A 17545-nucleotide genomic window follows, 5' to 3' on the forward strand; every position below is an offset into this window, starting at 1 on the left:
TCCTTGGCATCAACATATCAGATCTGTCCTGGATCCAACATTCAAGGGTCATCACAAAGTACCCCTGCACCTCTACTCAATGCCCAGGTAAGGAAATGGCTGCAGAAAGAGGTGGATGCAGCCCAGTCCAGGACAGGTAAAGCTCTTTGCACCACTGAGAACATTTAGAGTAAATGGAGCATGGTCGTAAGAAAGCAGCACCCATGAAAAAGCCCCACCATCCAGGCAATACCCTCTTCTTGCTGCTACCACTGGACAGGAGGTATTTAGGACCCATATCACCAGGTTCAAGAACAGTTATTACCCTACAACCATCAGGCTCCTGAACCAGTGCGGATAACTCATTCACCACTACCCTGAACTAATTCTATGACTACAGACTCACTTTCAAGGACTCCTTACAACTCAAGTTCCTGGCATTTGTACAGTTTGTCTTCTTTTGCATGCTGGTTGCTTATTAGTCCTAGTTTATGTGTAGTTTCTTGTAAAATTTTCTTTTTTTTTCTGCCAGTGCCTGCAAGGATATGAATATCAAGGTAACATATGATGACATACAGTACATATAACTTGGGTAATAAATTTACTTTGAACTTTGAAAAGCTGGAGTGAGATATAGGAGGTGTTACGACCTCATTGCAGTGTTACCAGTGGACCACAATAAAATACTCATCCATGCGGTATGAAAGCTGGTAGCAGAGTCAAACCGATATGCAAGCTGTACAAGATGTTTAATCAAGCACACTCTGACATGAGACAGCATTTCCACAGAATAAACCTGATTTTCCATCTGGTATAACATGGGCAATTTTCAGATGAGTGGCAAGATCCTTGGAGGCAATCCCATGTAAGAAATATTATAGTTCACCTTTGACAGTGCAAAAAGTGTATGCAGTTGCTGTATTGAAATCTGTTTTGCTGTCAGTGGGCAGCAATAGATTAATAACTCCAGGTCCACACATGCACACTTGAAATATTCTTTGCAGAGCTGCACAACCCTTCGCAAGACAAGTCATTTTCATCTGCCTTTTTGAAGGATGGACGTCTTCAAAGCCATTTCAGGTTCAATTGAAAAATAAATCAGCTACCAAATCTGCTGATTGTGCAACGCATTAGAAAATCTTAAACTGACCTACGCAGGGGGCTGGCTGCAAATTCAAGCAGACTTCCGTACATTTATGTTGTCGGTGTAATCCCTACTTCTTAGTCCTATCTTTACATTCATTCCAAAAGAAAATCCACAGGGCTGGCAATGTCAGCTGATTAATTCAGACAGATGCATTTTTAATTACCCATGAATTCACACTCTACTGGGCAGTGAAACTATCATTCACACCCACATGTAAACAAGATAAATTGCCTGAGATTCAAAGCAATTCCTCCACAAGAAGGAATTGGCTAATGATTAATAAGTGCTGTGGGTCCTCTGTACAAGTGAACAGGACCAATGCCAATAAACTTGGGCCAAGATTGTGTGTGTGGGTTGCTTCAATATTTGCTGTTCAATGCAAAATGGAATGTGGTGCAATAATTATATGTTGATTTTTAAATATATATAAGGTGACTCTTTGGTCTTGGATACGGGTAGCCTGCAGTATCTCTCACTAATTAACTGTCGTAGTATCAGCAATATTTATTTATTCAGATCTAGTGTGGAACAGACCATTCCTGCCTTCCAAGCCAGGCCACCCAGCAATCCCCCAATATAACCCTAGCTAATCACAGGACAAATTAACCTACCAACTGGTACATCTTTGGACTGTTGGAGGAAACCCACGCCATCACGGAGAGAACGCACAAACTCCTTACAGGCAGTGGTGGGAATTGAACCTGGGTTGCCGGTACTGTAAAGCATTGTAGTAACCGCTACGCTACCACGCCGCCCCACTGCGTTCACCAAACTGAAATCCGTAATGGTTAAACTTATAAAGGCATTGCATAAAGTGCAGTTGGCCAATTTACTTCATATGGTACTCAATCACAGTGCAAACAAACAGATCAAAATACAATAAAACCGTACAAAGCACATTATTAAAAACAAATAGATGTTATGTGATTACAACCTGCAGTTATAAAGCACTTGAACAGTGTCCTCACAGTTTGTTATTACCTGAATCCCTTATTGATGGCCATCATCTAAATGCTCCTGTGTATTTATTCTTAATATAAAATTCCACTGATGATACATATTAAAAATCTTTGCCTTATGTCATGAAGAAATTCATGTTGCGGATGCACTAATAAATGGCATGCACAACTTTTATTATCAAAGGAACTTTTTCCTTCCCACTACTGTTTATATTTTTTATGCATTTCTTTTTGTGATATTTCTACAGATGTAGCGTGGGGAGCATTTTAACTGTCAGCATCACCGTCTGGCATGGGGAGGTGGGGGCAGCTACTGCACAGGATCAAAATACAAGTTGCAAACTCAGTCAGCTCCATCATGGGCACTAGCTCCCCAGCATCCATGGACAGGTGCCTCAAAAAGGTGGCGTCCATCATTAATGCCCCCTTCTCATTGTTACCATCAGGAAGAATTACAGAAGCCTGAAGGCACACATTCAGTGATTCAGGAACAGCTTCTTCTCCTCTGCCATCTGATTTCTGAATGGACATTGTATCCATAAACACTATATCACTACGTTTTTAATTTCTGTTTTTGGCACTACTTATTTAATTTAACTATTATATATATATATTTACTGTAATTCATTTTGTTTCTCAATTATTATGTATTGCTATGTAATGCTGCTGCAAAGACAACAGATTTCATGACATATGCAGGTGTTGTTAAACCTGATTCTGATTCTAAGACGTGAAATGGCACTTATTCTCTATCTTCATTAGCCCCCCAAACTGAGAAGGGGCTAAGAATTAATTACGTGTAGGCCAGTCAGGGCAGCAGATCTCCTTCTGTGAAAAAAAATCTGTAAACCAGATGGGCCTTTAAAACAATCTGGCAGCTTCAGGTTTGAGATCAGCAATTGTTTTTTTTAATATAAGAGATTTACTTAACTTGAAATGAAATTCCCCAGTCCTGGAGGGGATTTGAACCAACACCTTTGCATTAACAGTCTGAGCCTCTGGATGCGTGTCCAATAGCTTAATCACAATTCTACCATCTAAAAATAATCGAAGGATGCAAAGCTGAAATTTGAATCTGTGGTGGATTCAAAAGCAGTAACTGTTTCGAAGTCTCTGACTCTCTGAGACATGGATGACACTAATCATTTCACCCCCCCCATCTGAAAATGCACCTTTTCCTTCCACTACTCTAGCATACTTGAAACCTGAAAGTCACTTTGCAGCAATAAGAAGCTTAAACTGCTGACATATATTAAAATTGTTGAAACTTGATGATGAAGGTCTTCTAATTGGGGTAGTTACTTTGAGGATGGGACAACAGTGTATTAACCTTGAGAAACTCCTTGCTTTCCATGTTAGAGTGCCAGCTGAATGCAGCCTATTTTCTCGTGTGCTTATGAAGGTGAAGAGTGGATTACTGCTGACCCAGAGTGAAATATGATTGGGGAGGAGGAAAGAGAAAATTATCAAGGCACGGAATGGGAATTTATCAGGGTGCAGAATGAATATTAAGATTGTGAAAATTAGAAATAGACTCTAAATTTACGTGCAATAGAAAACTTAGCAATTGCAAATGCAATTTCAGCGTTTAAGGACAGGCAGGCACATGTTCCTTTATAAAAATTTGATTTGACACCCTAACTAAATCAAGATAACTTAGCCAGAGCATGGTGAGTCTGTGGAATTCTTTGCCACAGGCAGCTGTGGAGGCAGATATATTTAAGGCAGAGGGTGACCGATTCCTGATTGGTCAGGGCATGAAGGGACATGGGGAGAAGGCAGGAGCTTGGGTCTGAGAGGGAAAATGGATCTGCCTGACTTGATGGGCCAAATGGCCCAATTCTTCTCCTATACCTTACAGTCTTAATAGATTAGAAGATTTGACTGAAGCTACTGACCTGCACTAAAAAAAATCAGGGACCTACCTTTCACTTGACTTTATAATTGGAGAATTAAATAAATGAAATTAATGTATCTAGACTTGGAATAGTCCACTGTCTGGCAATCCAAGTGGAGTGGCGAGTACAGTCTATTAAGGCTGGTAAAACAGGCATCGTTTAATTTTATCTGGAATTTCAGGACAGCTAAAAGCCATACAGGTAAAAAGGTCGCTGCAGCAACTTGGAACTCAAACCCCACGTCAGTCAGGGTCGCACACACCTCGGGGCTTTAAGGCTGCCGACGGTGGTGACTGTGGGTGCTAAAGACCACTTTGCATCAATGTAAACCCGGCTGTACGAGCAAAGCCCCGATGTGCGGAGGTCCTGTACGCATGCAGTAAGAAGTGTTAGTGTTTAGATTTAAAAACGGATGCATTCTCAGAAACACAATGCTGCATAGTATTACCCAGAGTCATGCATAAACAAAAATAATGACACGTTCGGAGTTTTCTCCTCACAGAGTGAAAACAAACACATCCACTCACTCGAAGGTTATCTCATCCCCGCGAAGTGTGCGGCTCCATCGAACCTCCCTCAGAATGCGCTTCAGATCTCCGCGGCTACAGGCAACGGATTACCATCGGCTGATTAGCAGACTGCACCCGAGATTTATTCCCACAAATCCCCCGGCGCTGCAAACAACAACGGGATAACAGGGGAGAAAAGACATCATTCCGGAGTAAATTAATTTTGACTTACCAGTTCTGAGAAGTTGGAGCTCGAGTGGAAAACTTCAGTTGATCAGAGGGGATAAAATCCTCACGCCCTGGAATTAAAACGACCTATTTACTCATTGTTAGAACGACCAGAATGCAGCCCCATGCAGTGAAAGGGCTTTGATAATACACCATTCACCAATGCATGTATGATACCGATATTCTCCACGGCACTTAAAAGTATATGCAGATTCTCTTTAACCACATTTACTCGCGCTGAAAGTAGGCGAGATAGACCCATTTATCCAACACATTTATTAAAACTGTTACTCGGGACTGCATCAGAAGTAATAACCGGTGCTCAAGGTCATCGCCAGAAAATTAGCGCGATTTAACACGTTGTAAATGCCGTTCCCGGCAACCGAAAAGATCGCGGTATACATCAAACGGTACAACAGAAATTGTAATTTCAAGTGCAGAATTGTTGGTGTCCGGGAAACTGAAACCATCCCCCCTGAGACTCGACTGCTTCTCGGGGGGAGGACATTTAATCCAGGCTCTGCACTTTACCTTGCAGAGACGGAATGCAGTCCTCTTGACTTGTCTTGGACGTCCTTTTAATAAAGTCAATCCCGACGTGGGGACGACGTGAAAGCGACACAGTTCAGGAGCACAATGCAACAATGTAACAATTCGCAGTCAGGCTGATTCTCACACAGAGCGTGACCATTCCGCTGCGGGGGAAAGAGCGCTTGCCTCCAGCAGCACGCTCGCACTTTACCTCCGCCAGGCTACTCTTTCATTCTAAGCGTTATCATTTATCGGCGGGGTAATCGCCCGTGCGGCGGCCGTGCCGGTTTGCCAGTTTATGAAGCGGCCGATAGGTTTTGACTCGCAGCTGCCTCCCCCCCACCATCACCACCACCCCCGTCCCCACTCTGTGTTGATGCATTCCTGCGAATTGTATCTTCCAGCAGGATGTCCAGGCTGTGTCAGTGAAGGCGGGAGATGCTCTTGAACCCTGCTGTTCGAGCACGCTGATTCACAAGAGTCGCGGCACAGACCAGTGCAGCGGAGTTGTCTTATAACACATGCGGTGGCGATTTCATTCACCAAGACTTGAAGCCCAGCCGGTGCTATAAATATGTCGCTCAGTCACAAAATACTCTGCGTATAAACTTTGCTACTTACCGAACGGCACTTGAATGATGTGTCAAACTAATAATGGCCGTTCGAAGGTGCCAGCTTTGTGATTCCCTTCTCCAGCTCGGAACTGTATTCCTCACAGTAAAGGTCAAAGCAATCGAGCGAGTGCGATCTTCCAGTGGCTTGCTGGTTGGCGGGAACTGGATGAAACACGGTAATTCAGTTGCGGCTCCAATGAGTTTAGATCAGGCGTTTAAAGCAAAATCGTATTTTCTGGCCAGAGAGGGTGATATTTATTGGCCAGCCCCGGTTGGCTCTGAGAAATTGGGGCCGTGAGCTCCTTCAATTTGTGATGAAGATACTTCAATAATTCTGTTAGGCCGGCAGTTCCGGGAATCTGTCGGCATCGCGCCTCAGGGGAGGCTTGTGATGTGCATGGGAAACTGGGCTTGGAGCTAATGGTGGCTTCCAGGACTGAAGTCTGTTACAATGCTGGTTGAAAGCGTCCATCCTAACTGAAACACCGCCAGAGTTGGTGGGTTCACACGAACATAAAATATAGGGGCAGAATTAGGCCATTTGGCCCATTGAGTCTGCTCCATCAACGTCATCATGGCTGATCCATTTTCCCTCTCAGCCCCAGTCTCCTGCCTTCTCCCCGTATCCCTCCATGCGCTGACTAATCAAGAATCAATCAACTATTGCCTTAAATATACCCAATGACTTGGCCTCCACAGCTGGCTGTGGGAACGACTTCCACAGATTCACCCTCATCTCTGTTCTAGAAGGATGCCCCTCTATTTTGAGGCTGTGACCTCTGGTCTTAGGCTCCCCCAGCATAGGAAACATCTCTTCCACATCCACTCTATCGAGGCCGTTCAATATTCAAATTGCTTCAATAGGCCCTCATTCTTCTGCCTTCCAATGAGTACTGGCCCAGAGCCATCAAACGTTCCTCAATCCTGGAATAATTTTCATGAACCTCCTAATGCTTTACTATTGTCATATTACTGAGCTGCAGGGAAAGACTTATCTGACTTACCGTCCACACAGATTATTCATTACAACAGTATATTAAGGTAGTTCAAGGTAAAAATAATAGACTACTGGATAAAGTGTTACAGTTGTGGAGAAAATGCAGTTAGGCAATAAAGTGCAATGCCATATTGAGGTAGATGGTGAGATCAAGAGCCCACCTTACCATATTAGGCTTCAGTATGATAGTCTTATGACAGCTGGGTAGAAACTATCTTTGAGCCCTGTGCTAGGTTCTTTCAGGATTTTGTATATCTTCAGACCAATAGGAGAGGGGAGAAGAGATCGTTTTCAGGGTGGGCGGGATCAGTGATGACATTGGTTACTTTACGGAGACAGGAGCACAGGAGCAAGCAAGCGTAGGCAGAGTCCCTGGAGGCGAGTCTGGTTTCTGTGATGTGCTGTGCCATGATAAGACATAGGAGCAGAATTAGGCCATTGGGCCCATCGAGTCTGCTCCACCATTCAATCGTGGCTAATCCTTTTTTTCTATCTCCTCCTGAACCACAGTTCCCAGCCTTCTCCCCGTAACCTTTGATACCATGTCCAATCAAGAACCCATCAATCTCTGCCTTAAATACTCCCAACAACCCGGCCTCCACAGATGCATGTGGTAACAAATTCCATAAATTCACCACCTTTGGCTGATGCATCCAGATAGGATGCTTTCTATAGCACATCTCATGTTCCCAATATTTATTGCTTATTTATTTATTATTTCTTTCTTTTTGTATTTGGACAGTTTGTTGTCTTTTGCACACTGGTTGAACACCCAAGTAGGTGCAGTCTTTCTATTATGGTTATTATTTTATTATGGATTTGTTGAGTATGCCCACAAGAAAATGAATCTCAGGAGTGTATGTGTTGACATATATGTACTTTAATAATAAATTTACTTTGAACTCTGAATCAATTAGAAAGTTGGTATCTTCTGGTCCCGGCTGTGCGAGATTTGCTCACTGTCAAGTTAATCTGTCTGAATATTATCAATTGTCTAAGTCTCCTTCCCTCCTCCTCAACTTCCCTTAGCTGCCTGTTTGGCCTGAGCAGCTCTCCCCTTGCAAATTTTTCTGTGATCACTAGTCCACCTCAGGCCCTGCCACCACAGACCCTGCTCTCCACCTCTCCAGCCGTCACATTGGCAGTCTCTGAGACTGCTGGGGATTCCGGATGAGGCCCCAATTCTACCACAGGTGTTGCTTTAGACATCCTCGGAGGTAAAATGTCAGAGGAGAATGGGGGGGTGGGGGAGTTACCAAAGGCCAGTTCTCATCTGTAACCTCTAAACTGGGGTTACATAATTGTGGGTCATTTCTTAGCCCTAATGCAGTGTGGATTCAGAACAGTGAGCAGGAAACAGACAGACATGGAGAGGGAGGCAGGGGCCTCTTAGAATGGGATTTCAAGCTACTGTAGCTCTCCAATTATCCAAGTTGGGAAAGTACTTGTGAGCTTGAAAAGTACCCTTTCCAATTTGTCACACTGCACCCTGCTAGTCACACACAGGACCTGGTGGTGGACGAACTGGATGTATCAAATCGAGAAGGTAGTCTTAACCTATATGGCTGCTCTGTTCTCAGCAGAATTGGAGATGTTGAAGTTGCACTTACCCAGGTGTGTGATATAGTCGTGCTATTACTTAAAGATAGTGAAAAGTCAACAATGGTTTCAACAGTTGAGTTGCTCATTCTGAAATGCCCATCCTTTCATCTGGTTGAGTTACCAAGTGACTAACGTGGCTGTGGACTTTAAGATTCTGGTCGGTCACTCTCAGTAGGTTTATGATGAGATTTTAGGTCATATAATGTGTCAGTGGTTATGGTTTCTCTGAGAGTCAGAGTCATGGAGCACTACAGGACAAAAGCAGGCTCTTGGGCCCATCTAGTCTATACTGGCCCAGTTGTTTGCTTAGTTGCATCTACCTGCACCTATCCAAACTTCTCTGCAATGTTACAATGGAACCCACATCTACCACTTCTGCTGGCAGCTCATTCTACACTTGACCCAAGAAGCTCTCCCTCAGAATCCCAATAATATTTCACCTTTCACCATAAATCTATGACCTCCTGTTCTAATCTCAGCCAGCCTGAAGAGAAAGCATTGTTGGAGATACCCATTTCTTGGTACTAACATGGTGTGGATTCAAAGCAGCAAGCAGGGAGATATAGAGAGGGAGAAAAAAAAAAACAGAGGCATATTAGATCTTCAAGGAGCGACACTTCAAAAAGGCAGCATCCATCATCAAGGACCCCCATCACCCTGGACATGCCTTGTTCTCGTTGTTACCATTAGGAAGGAAGTACAGGAGCCTGAAGGCACACACTCAACAATTCAGGAACAGGTTCTCCCCCTCTGCCATCTGATTTCTGAATGGACATTGAACCCATGGACACTACCTCACTACTTTCTTTACACTACTTATTTAATTTAATGATTTAATATGTATTTTTATATATATTACAATACAAAGCAGTACAATGCAATATATAGAGACAAAATTGTGAATTACAGTACTTACTGTAATTCAGTTTCTCTCTATTATTATGTACAGTATTGCAATGTACTGCAGCCACAAAGACAAATTTCACGACATATGCCGATGATATTTGTCAGGAGGGGCCGGTTGCGGTAGGACTCAAGTGCAGACCAATGAACGTTCTTTTACCAGGATTTTATTAGCAGCCACAGGGGCAACAGTCTTTCAACACCAGGAGGCAGGCACAAAGCCAGAATGGCAGGCAGAGGTCTTACCCGGGAAAGGCTGTCCAGCGAAGGCAGACGATTACGGGTGCTTCAGGCAAGAATCAGGTTCCAAACAGGCAGAATCCAGAAACACAGAATTCAACAATTTCCATTGGCAGTAGCCACTATAGCAGGCTGGAATGACTCAGTTCAGGACTGGGACAAACAGGCAGAGAGGGTGAGTCGAGGCAGGGTTTAAATGGACCGGGTAATGAGCGAGAACAGAAACAGGTGGGTGCTATTGAGGAGATAAGTGGGTAATTGGCGAGAGTCCAATGAGGGAAGGGGCTGGTTCAAAGCCCACATGGCCAATTGAAAGAAGGTAGAGTTTAAGGGCTGTTGTGGTCCAGAGCAATCAGCAGAGCCCCTTTGACCCAGTGTTCAGGCCGGATCCGTAACAGATATTAAACCTGATTCTGATTCTGATCAGGTTTTCAACTAATTATCCAATAATCTAAACTGGGAAAGTACTTGCTTGAATATGAAGTAATGATGGGATTAAGACTGCCCTATGTCACCTTTGCAATTCCAGCAAGCTGCCAATATTCCACTTTGGGTCAAGTGGAGAACGCTGTGCTATATTAGAACAAATTAGCCATTTTCCTCATCACTCTGTTAACGATGACAGTAAAAGTTTTGTCCTGTTGCTTTGAAGCAAACCGAATCATGGTTAATACTGATTACCCTCTCACAGCCGATCAGAAAATATTGCCTCAACAAATTGATAGGTTTGAAGAAAGTGAAGCTGCCAACGCGTTCATGCAAAATTAAGTTTTCTGAAATATTTTTATAGAAAAGCCAATTAAGGGACTATCTGAAATAAAATTTTAGCAAGTCCCTTCAATTACAGCAAATTTTGATAATAGCATAATCTTTTATGCTTAACATGAAGAATTATGGCACGAAAAAGAAATTAAAGCTTGACTTCCTCTTCTAATTACTGTAAAAATAAGGAAAACTTGTTAATATAATGCCTTTCACAATTTTATTAGGGTTATTGATGTAATGCAGAAAATGTTGAATGTGTAATCTATAACCAGCTGGGAAGACATAGATCAAACACGTTCATTATTGATGTTTATCGGGAAGGCTGACAGGTAACAAATAGATGCAGATGAAGTGAACGGACAGCATAATGGATGGTATGTGTGGAACCATTCCTCAGAAAGGAATAATAGCAATAAGGAAATGGGAGGAGAGCAGAACGTTATATGAACCAATTGTTACTAAAATGGGAACACCACTTCTACTCATCTCTACTCTGTTAAATTTACCATATTAGTATGCAGAAGGCCAACCTCATTTGCCCAGAGAATCTCCATGCTGTGCAATGCATCTTTAAGGGGTAGCCAATCAAAGTGAGCTGCAGAGAGTTGTAAAATTAGTCAGCTCCATCATGGGCACTACCCTCCATAGAATCCAGGTCATCTTTAAGGAGCGATGAGTCAGAAAGGCAGCAAACATCATTAAGGACCTCCACCACCCAGGACGTGCCCTCTTCTCATTGCTACCATCAGGAAGGAGGTACAGAAGCCTGAAGGCACACACTAAGTGATTCAGGAATAGCTTCTTCCCCTTTGCTATCAGATTTCTGAATGGACATTGACCCCGTGAACACTACCTCAATACTTTTTCAGTTTTTTTGCACTATTTACTTAATTTAACTATTTAATACACCATCTATATACTTACCGTAATTCACAGGTTTTTTTCTATTAGGCATTGCATTGTACTGCTGCTGCAAAGTTAACAAATTACACGACAGATGCCAGTGATATTAAACCTGATTCTGATTTCACTAGTGATAGAAGAGTGTGTGTGAGTGGGCAATAATAAACTTCACTCACAGAATTCAAAGGCAACACGAGTGAATCTGCAGATGCTGGAAATAAATAAAAAACACAAAATGCTGGCAGAACTCAGCAGGCCAGACAGCAAAATGTCGTTACTACCTCCTCCCATAGATGCTGTCTGGCCTGCTGAGTTCTGCCAGCATTTTGTTTTTTATTCACTCACAGAATCCTCTGGAAGCCAACAACAAGTCTTTCCCACCTTGCCAACTTTCAAAGGTATCAAAAACTTTAAATTCAGAAACAGTTAAAGGCTCATTAATAGTGAAATAATTAAGATTCCTTAAAACTAATCTTACAAATCATAAGAAATAACTAAATAACATAATAGAAATAAAGCAAAACTCAGATAATTGAAATAAATGTACCCTAGGTCAATTTCCCTTTTTCTCCCCTGCAGCCTATAATTGACATGAGAGTGAAAGGGATTCATAGAAACATAGAAAATAGGTGCAGGAGTAGGCCATTCGGCCCTTCGAGCCTGCACCACCATTCAGTATGATCATGGCTGATCATCCAACTCAGAACCCTGTACCTGCTTTCTCTCCATACCCCCTGATCCCTTTAGCCACAAGGGCTATATCTAACTTCCTCTTAAATATAGCCAATGAACTGGCTTCTGATGGATTCAGGTTTCTGCACCTGATTTCATCTGGCCTTGGGATAGAGTGATGAAATCGCAGATTCTATGGCAGAGACGCTGGGGACTCTGAGCTAGCACGTACAAGGAGCTCTGTGACGAAGCACAGTCAGAAAATTGTCAATGCAGCTTAGCCAGCTTGTTTGAGACATCTTTTTTAAGGAATACCAGCAGTTTGGTGGGGAACAGATAGCGTTTACCAGCAAAACGAAAGGCTAGTGTGGTTCTTACTTTTGAGAACTGCTCCTCCTACACTTATCTGAATGGGCACATCATCCTCTCTTCTCGGGAGGTAAAATTCCTCTGATCAGAACAGGAGACTGCCTGTGGCACTCTCCACTTGACAACTAGCTAATAAAATCACACATTTAGAAAGTTGCAAATCTGTAGTATACACTTACACAATTCCCTTAGCAAGCTGCTGACAACCTTCCACAGCTCGTCTCAGCTGAAACTTCTGTTGCCTGTCCTTGCCAATGGCTGCCGACTGGAGACTGGAAACCAGGCCTGGAACTGGAGCACCGTCTGTGTGGGTGTGGGCGGGAGGGTTGAACGGGGTCTGTTGTGCCTTCTTGCTCATCGTGCTTTATGCTGTTCTGCTGAGCATTGGCACTGGAATGTGTGGGGACACTCATGGGCTGCCTCCCAGCACATCCTTAGATTGTGCTGGTCGGTGATGCAAATGACGCATTTCAGTGTACGTTTCGTAAACCTGAATTCAAACCTGAATCCACCAATCCCCTCCCTCCCCGTACTCAGCATCTCTGACTGAATGGGCGTCAGACATTTCAGTCCCATTTCCGCCCCCCCTTTCCACTTTCCACTCTTCAGACCACATTAGTTCCATTCCACTTTGTCTTCTTTATGCATTTCCTTATTTGCCTTCCCAGCATGTCCAACTTGTTATCGTCCACTCTCCCTCCCTGATTCATCTTTTTCTTATCAGAACTCTGGGGCCTCCTCGTCTATCAGCCACTCTCTGCTTTCTTTTCTCTTGTCACTCTTTATTTCCTCGCCCCAGCCGGCATAATGACATCCAATTCTCACACAATGAGGGAGGGATTCAGCAGGTCAGGTAACTCTGCTCTTCCTACCCACTCCAGCTCTTCTGTCTTTACATACAACACAGAGTCAGTCTTCTTGTCCTTGCCGAGCAATCCCCCAGATCAATCAACCTATCAATTGTGGGAAAAAACCAAAGTCACATGGAGAACGCAGAAGCTCCTTACAAGCAGCAGTGGGAATTGAACTCAGTCTGCCTGCACTGTAAACCGTTGTGCTAACCACCATGCCATCATGCCACCCCAGCCCTAGGCTCATCTCTTCCACTCCTCCATTCCTTCTCTACGTCATGGTCTGGTCCATGAAGTCCACGTTCCAGATCATGGTCTCCGGAGACTCCGGGTCTTCTGGCTGTCCGTTGTTTCAGTTGGGCTTAATCACAGGCACCTGATGCTCATATTGGGGCTGGAATATAAGTGGCCCTGGGTTTGATTGTAGGTGTTGGTTTGTCTTGTCAGTATTCCTTCCTTGCCTCTGTGGGGTAAGCCAGACTGTTACCCTGAGGCTGGACTTTTCCATTCCATTCCATTCCTTTCTGTAGCCCTTGGCTGGAGTCCTACCTGCATCTTTGCCTATTCTTGCCATCAAGTTCTACTGCTGGAACAAGACTGGAGCCTTGCTGTGTCCAGATAAAGAACTGTCTTTTGTTGTTTGGAACTGTCTCTTTGTGTCCATGCCTTTACTAGGTAGGTCTGGCCATTTGCTGCTATTTGGTGTTGGGAACTGTCTTCTTGTGTTCAGCTTTCCATGTATGAGTCCTGGCCCTATGTCTTGTTTCCAAGGATGGGTCCTGGCTCTGTTCTGTGCTCCTGTCTCCCAGGACCAAGACTCTGTGCTCCAGTCTCCCTCGTCCAAGTTTGAGCTTCATGTCTGCGTCCAGCCCAGGAGTCCTGCATCCTGCCCCCACATCCAGTCCTGTTGCCTTGTTATGTCTTGTCCTTGCCTAGATCTGGAGTCTGGTTCTGGGTCCCTGACCAGTCTCTGGCTTGGAATCCTTGTCCGGGTTCCAAGTTCCTTGTCCAGGTCCTGCTTTCCCAGTCTAGTCCTAGCCCAGGCCCTGTATCCTAGTCTCGTCTAGAGCCTGTGTCTTGTCCAGTGTCATTTCTACTCCACTTCCCTTGCTTTCTTGACCCACCTAGTCCTGTCCCTAGTACTTCAGTGTCTGTGTCTTGCATTTGGGTCCGCTCTCAATGCTGACCTTCTGACACTCTATCTCAAATGGTATATTCACCTACCCTACTCGTTGCCCTCAGATCCTAGAGCTGTTCCCTTCTCCTTCCCCCTCTTTTTCACTAGACACTTCCCCACAGTCCTGATCTCCATCTTCTTCCTCGACCCCTTCCTCTCCTACTTGGACTCCACATGTTCTTCACTGTACCTAGTTGTTTCCAACATTCTCTTTTATTAGCACAAGAGATTCTGGATGCTGGAAATCCAGAGCAAAAGACACAATGCTGGAGGAACTCAGCAGGTCAGGCAGCATCTATGGAAATGAATAAACAGTCGACGTTTCGGGCCAAGACTTTTCCTCAGGGCTTAAATCTAAATACTTTAGGAGGCTTTGATTCCCTCTGTGCAATACTTTGTGAGAATAGCCACATTAATAGTTACAGAATACATGTCTCACCCTCTGCCATTTTTGGCTGCACACCGCTCCCTGCAAAGTTGAACATCTTGGTCTGTTTAAGTCACATGCCTTGCTTAGCAACTTAGCAGAGATGGGTTCTGCATCAATTGCAGCCAGAATAGTTATATCTCCAGATGAAAGATGATGGATATCTGCTACTAACATCTTTATTAGGTATCCTATTCCGTTTTCAGCTTTGATTGATGTTGTTATTTATTACGTTTAATCCAATTTCATCTCTAATCAGTCAAACAATAGCGCCTCCCTGTAAAGGGAATAGTGAGGACTATTCAAAGCCGCAGTGCATCTGGGGCTCAGATTCTCTACCTTCCTGCTGCTCTTTGCAACATGAAAAACATAAACAGTGCCATCTGCAATTTATTATAAACCCTGCATCCCTATGCCTCCTTTCAATAAAACCTAAACCCCTGTGGTCACATTTCTGTCATTCTGTGTCAGCTCTGTTCATTGTAAACTTCTGTACTGACGCACATAATGACTAAAGGAACAGAGGACAGATTTCCTCTGGTAGAAGTGTTCAGATAAGAAGGCATAACTTTAAAATTACTGCCAGGTGATGTTGTTGTCTGGTAGGAAGCATTCCTCACATAAACCTGGGAGGAAATTGGGACTCTGCTTGCAAATTTCTATAGATGTAGCATGGAGAGGATTCTAACTGGCTGCATCACCCTCTGATATGGGGGAGGGCACTGCACCGGATCACAATAAGCTGCAGAAAGTTGTGAACTCAGTCAGTTCCATCATGGGCACCAGCCTCCCCAGCATCCAGGACAACTTCAAGGAGCGTTGCCTCAAAAAGACAGCATCCATTATTAAGGACTGCCATCACACAGGACGTGTCCACTTCTCATTTCTACCATCATGGAGGAAGTACAGGAGCCTGAGGGCACATACTCAGTGATTTAGGACCAGCTTCTTCCCCTCTGCCATCTGATTTCTGAATGGACATTGAGCCCATACCTGCCGCTGATAAGACCAAGACTATAAGACATAGGAGCATCAGGCCATTCAGCCCATCAAGTCTGCTCCACTATTTCATCATGGCTGATTCCAGATCCCATTCAACACCTGCCCTTTCACCATATCCCTTGATGCCCCAACCAATAAGGAATCTTATCAACTTCCGCATTGAATATAGCCATGGACTTGGCCTCCACAGCTGTCTGTGGTAGAGCATTCCACAGATTCAACACTCTTTGGCTAAAAAAAATCCTCCTCACTTCTGTTTTGGAAGGTCGCCCCTCAATTTTGAGGTTGTGCTCTCTAGTTTTGAATACTGTCACCAGTAGAAACATCCTCTCCACATCCACCTTATCTAGTCCTTCCAAAATGCAGTAGGTTTCAATGAGATCCCCACACATTTTTCTAAATTCCAGTGACTACAAGCCCAAAGCTGCCAAACACCCCTCATATGTTAACCCCTTCATTCCCGGAATCATTCCCGCGAGCCTCCCCTGGACTCTCTCCAATGACAGCATATCCTTTCTGAGATAAGGGGCCCAAAACTGTTGACAATACTCCAAGTGTGGCCTGACTGGTGTCTTATAAAGGTTCAGCATTAAACCTGATTCTGATCCTGATCTTGATGGATTCTTGTTTTCCAGGGATTGACTTTATGGGATCAAGTTGACTAAATGGAGTTGCTGGTGGTCAGCCATGAATAAACTGAATGATGGTTAAATGACTCCTTGTCTACTCCGGTGTTCAAAAGTTCAAAATAAATTTATTATCAAAGTACATATATGTCACCTTATACAACCCCGAGATTCATTTTCTCGTTGGCATTCGCAGTTGAACAAAGAGATGTAATAGAATTAATGGAAAAACTATACACACTCAAAGGGTGATAAACAAGCAATTTGCAAAAGAAGGCAAAGTAAGAGAAAATAACGGTAATAATAACTAAAAAGTAAATAAACAATGCTAAGAACATGAGTTGTCCAGAGGTTGTGGAATCAGTTCAATGTTGAAGTGAGTGAAGTTACCCATACTGGTTCAGGAGCCTGATGGTTAAATGGTATTAACTGTTCTTGATCTGAGTAGTGTGGGGCATAAGGGTCAATATATCATTATACTGCTCTGAGTGATTAAAAATGATGGCGTGGGACTTGCTTTCAAATTAATACTGAATCTCTTGGCACTCACTAGGAGTTAGGCATAGATGATGTGGTTCTATAAGGTTCATAGTTTAACACCGACATCCCAGTGTTGAAGCTTGACCGAAGCTGTTCTGTTAGCTTCTGAAAACAGCATTGCTCTTTCTGCTTCACGGCTGAATTGCAGTTGGAAATGCAAAAGTGCAATATCATGTGCATGAAATAAACTCTCCACAAACCTGGCGAAGGGTCTCGGCCCAAAACGTCGACAGTGCTTCTCCCTATAGATGCTGCCTGGCCTGCTGTGTTCCACCAGCATTTTGTGTGTGTTGCTTGAATTTCCAGCATCTGCAGATTTCCTCGTGTGTGCCACAAACCTCTTCCTTTGTTTCTATATTCATTCACTGGTACTGAGTGGTGTTGGGAAATCCAGCGTTCTTGTCCATCGTTACTATCCCTGAGAAGATACTAAAGAGCTGCTTTCTCGAACTGCTGCAATACTTGAATCCAAGGCAGTTTCGTGGTACTAACAGCCAGCAAGCTGAACAGTTTAGACCCAGAAGCAATGAAAGAATGGCAAGATATTTCCAAGTAGGGCTGCTTTGTGCTTTGGATAGGTACATGGATGGTAGGGGTATGGAGAGC

The 17545-nt window shown here is 43.7% G+C and overlaps 1 protein-coding gene across 5 annotated transcripts in view; it reads right to left on the reverse strand.

Moving 5' to 3' along the window:
* The window catches only part of LOC140719791 (hippocalcin-like protein 1), a 153081-nt gene extending 143323 nt beyond the window's left edge, over positions 1–9758 (reverse strand). Inside the window, exons 1-3 of one of the 5 annotated variants that reach the window (XM_073034665.1) lie at positions 9614–9758; positions 4725–4791; positions 4511–4585 (exon numbers count right to left, since the gene is read on the reverse strand). The gene's annotated coding sequence lies outside the window, so the exon portion shown is untranslated. Of the gene's footprint in view, positions 1–4510; positions 4586–4724; positions 4792–5251; positions 5554–5872; positions 6061–9613 lie in introns of those variants that run through there. The other 4 variants (XM_073034664.1, XM_073034663.1, XM_073034662.1 and 1 more) reach the window with 4 other exon arrangements.
* Positions 9759–17545: the final 7787 nt, after the last annotated feature.

The sequence above is a fragment of the Hemitrygon akajei genome, chromosome 32 (genome assembly GCF_048418815.1).
Source record: "Hemitrygon akajei chromosome 32, sHemAka1.3, whole genome shotgun sequence".
Taxonomy (NCBI): Eukaryota; Metazoa; Chordata; class Chondrichthyes; order Myliobatiformes; family Dasyatidae; genus Hemitrygon; species Hemitrygon akajei.